This window comes from Toxorhynchites rutilus, chromosome 1 (genome assembly GCF_029784135.1).
Source record: "Toxorhynchites rutilus septentrionalis strain SRP chromosome 1, ASM2978413v1, whole genome shotgun sequence".
In the NCBI taxonomy this organism is placed as follows: domain Eukaryota; kingdom Metazoa; phylum Arthropoda; class Insecta; order Diptera; family Culicidae; genus Toxorhynchites; species Toxorhynchites rutilus.
Window position 1 is genome coordinate 121,015,323 of NC_073744.1, and position 4,302 is coordinate 121,019,624.

Genomic DNA, 4,302 nt, shown 5'->3' on the forward strand with positions numbered 1-4,302 from the left:
CAATAGTGGTAGTAAGCGCTTCTGTAGGCACTCCTTAAGGTAAACCTGCCCGTTTACCGTGCCGATTATCACGAAGGGGGCGCTCCGCTTTCCGCAAGAGCAGATCACTTGCCACACCATGTACTTTTTGGCAAACTTGGATAGTTTCGGCTTGCGAATCTCCTCCGGAATGCTGAATTTGTCCTCTGCGGAGAAGAACAACAGGCCCGGCAGCTGACGAAAGTCCGCTTTGACGTAGGTTTCGTCGTCCATTACCAGGCAATGCGGCTTCGTCAGCATTTCGGTGTACAGCTTCCGGGCTCGCGTCTTTCCCACCATGTTTTGCCTTTCGTCGCGGTTAGGAGCCTTCTGAACCTTGTATGTACGCAGGCCCTCCCGCTGCTTGGTCCGCTGGACGAATGAACTTGACAAATTCAGCTTATTGGCGACATCCCGGACCGAACTTCTCGGATCATGTCTAAACTGCTTAACTACGCGCTTGTGATCTTTTTCACTGACGAAGCATCCATTTTTGCCGCTCTTCACCTTCCGGTCGATGGTTAGGTTCTCGAAGTATCGTTTTAGTACTCTGCTGACCGTGGATTGGACGATTCCCAGCATCTTACCGATGTCCCGATGTGACAACTCCAGATTCTCGAAATAAGTGCACAGGATTAATTCACGACGCTCTTTTTCGTTCAACGACATTTTTCCAAATTTACGAAAAATTGACAGTGAAGCATGGCCAACGTGATCTATACACTCTTATCTGATTATAAGCGAAAGCTGAAGATATAATTCCTAAAAATTAAATTTCTACAGCGTTTTTTCCGTGATGCAATTTGATGTGACACACCCTTCATAAAGACGTTAAATAAAAGAGAAATGTCAAATAATTGATTCTCTGGTTATTTTTCATTGAAAGGGTAAAAGGTAAGCTTCATATTGGTACATAACATTCTAACGCAAAACTTCGTACTACAAAGTTATAACCAGATTTATTCAAAAAATGACCAACTAGCTCCGCCCTACCCCACTATATTTTACGGTAATTTTCCGTAGTGATAGATTTTCCTTAAAGAATCTTTTTTGTTTCGAATGGGAATTGAAATTTATTTACCAGCCATGATTTCTTCAAGCTCCAACACTCTTTCCAACAATAATCAACTGGAGCACAGCTTGAATCGAACGTAAGTGGCGCGTACAGTTTTGACATAACGAAACACCAATAACAAGGGGTGCGTCAACGTTTTGTTACAAAATATTGTGAAATTTTCCAGTGGAATTACTGTATTTAAAATTTAAAAATCAGATATTTTTTTAAGAAAAAGCCACATTAGGAAATGTACTTAGAATTGGAACTCAATACAAGAAATACATAGACAACAATGAGTTCATGTAGAAACTTTGTCTTGTATGTTAGATGATTTTTCAATGGAACCAGAAGTGTGCTAAGTCATTGCAAACAGGCAATTAGAGGCTTCGCGTTATGATTGTTAATGAAATTTTCTTCAAATAAAAATCAAAATTTGAACCCAATCTCTTCAACATTTCATTTTACTATAGTTTTATTTGTTTATGCCGATAAAGTGGTTCTCAGATTTTCGTGAAAAGTGATAGTTTCGTGCCTTTTCGCAAAATATTAGACCCCTAGTTTTTTTGTTTTTTTACTAGCTGACCCGGCACTTCCTCCCGCCCAAAATTTGTTTTTTTCGTTATCTGAAGGTATTCGTTCACTTTTACTTACTAAGCGCAAGCGCAAGTTCATGAGTCCAATCGCAGAACTGTTCATTGATTGATCTTTTAATCGACCCCGTTGAATTTACCTTTTACTAAAAAAAATCCTAGTACTTCTACCAATGATTTTGATGATCTGCAAAATTTGGCTCCATTTGCTTGATTAGTTTTCGAGTTTTGCAGAAATTTGTTTTTCATTTGTGTAACAGCCCACCCTAAGAGAGAGGGGAAGAGTGTCGAACCACCATAGAACATTTATTGCATCCTAAAACCCCCACATGCCAAATTTGGTTTCATTTGTTTGATTAGCTCTCGAGATATGCAGGAATTTGTGTTTCAGTTGTATGGGAGACCCCCCTTAGAAAGGAGGGAGGAGTGTCGAAACACCTTAGAGATGTTGCTTCCCCATAAAACCTCCACATGTCAAATTTAGTTCCGTTTGCTTGATTAGTTCTTGAATTATGCGGAAATGTATTCATTTCCTTCATTTGTATGGCAGCCCCCCCTTAGAAAGGGGGGTAGAGTGTCTAGCCACCGTGAAAACATTTATTGCGCCCTAAAACCTCCATATACCTAATTTGGTTTCGTTTGCTTGATTAATTCTCGAATAATGCAGAAATTTGGGTTTCATTTGTATGGCAGCCCCCCTAAGAGAGAGGGAGGTGTACCTAACCACCATAGAATCATTTATTGCACCATTAAACCTCCACATGCCCAAATTCGTTTAATTTACTTGATTAGTTCTCGAGTAATGCAGAAATTTGTGTTTCATTTGTATGGCAGATAACTATGATTCTACAAATGTGTCAACTAAAGTTTGTTGTGCATATGATAGGATACACTATTTTCACGCAGAACATATATTTTGCTTTGTAACAAAATGCTATCACAGTGTTCAGTTCAGTTCAAAACTCTTCCTTCATAATCCATCCACATTCGTACATACACTTTAGATACATTGTTTCTAGGATAGAGTTAAAAGTAATCCGTTGAAACCTATCACCCCGATCTCGATGCAAAACAAATGTTTAATTTACATTAGGCTTAACGAATTATGCAGATCAGACAAAATTGGAGGTAGCACAGGATAATAACCCTTTTTCTCCCACGTTTCTTCCTTCTTTCTGACGAGAAATAGTAATTTGCAAAAGTTGTGCTTAGCCGTTTGCTTTTCGCAACGAAGGAACAAGTGCACGGGGAAATCTCCTCGGCAGGAGTTAATTTTCATTAAAAATATTAGTGCCGAAAATTGTGTTAAGCAGATTTAATTAGGTACCCAGAATGGATCCTACGGCACCGAGACTGTGTCGCTTATGTTTATTTAGGATGTGGTTAACCTAAATCGCTGGTTTCGTTTGTCACATACTGTGTCAAATAGTGCAAGCATGATTGTGCGGGTGAAGAACACGGGGAGTCCACTTTATAGCCTGTGACCACAAGTTTTCACACAATCCTTTGAAACACTAGCGGAAGAAAAGGAGTCGAGTGGGACGATAGTCGGTCGAAATGTTTTGAATGCTCATAATCTTTATACTCTGGAGGATACAAAAGAGGTAAGCACAGCAGAGAGATTAAGGAAAAAGCACCTTGCAACGCACTGGTGATGCGATACAACGGTTGGAGAGCAATAAAATTTTAAGGAGATCGAATGTTTCACTTGACAGTTCACTCCAAAGCATCATCCATTAACTGTATTTATTGTATAAATATTGTATTCTAGCAGCTATTGCCCACACTATTGAATTTGGCTATTGTATCAGATTCTGAGACTGATTTATACACACCAATTAAAACCCACAATCAAACACTACCAGCGCTTTATTAGCAACCGTCATATGCTACCTGGTAATCACCGAAATGTGAAAATTCCACCCTTCTGTATGAAGGAACAACCAAAGCTAATGTGAACGCGCATCGGAATGCTTCCATCACACCCTCCTGGGTGAATGCGTTGTTCCCGTTACGAAGGGCATCAATCAGCAAACGGAACTGGGGTAAATGCCATTTAGCAGCCCTCCAACGCAATTCGCCGCAGCATGAGCATCAACATCAGCATCGTCACTCTACCAATTACACCTAATTTGCCTTCCGTGTTTTCAGATAAATTTTCCTCCCTCCCAGATATAGCCTCAAAGGATGGATACATGCAGTGGACCGTTGCATCAGTTGATGAGCATATGATGTGAACTGCTGAATTCCAAAGTTTCTCACGATCTACATCGAAATGTAAATTTCCCGTTAGGGAAGCGTAGGTGGACCATCCCGATGCTATTTGTTCTGACCAAATGTCATCAGCTCTCTCCCCATTACTGTACCAGTTCCATACATTCGATCGGCAGATAACCGATGTTTTGAAAACATTCACGCAAGGTGCTGCTGTCATGTCATATTTCACATTATTGTTAGAGGCATCAAGCTACAAAAGAAATTGCTTCACATGCCATACAATGCCGGCGGGATGTATGGGAGCATCGGCAGTAGCGATAGGATGAGGGTGATAAAGGCTGGGAATATGTTTCTTTTTTTTTTTTTTTGCTTGATGACTGCGTGTCAGAGGAGACCATTCGTTTGTAGCGGAGCTTATCA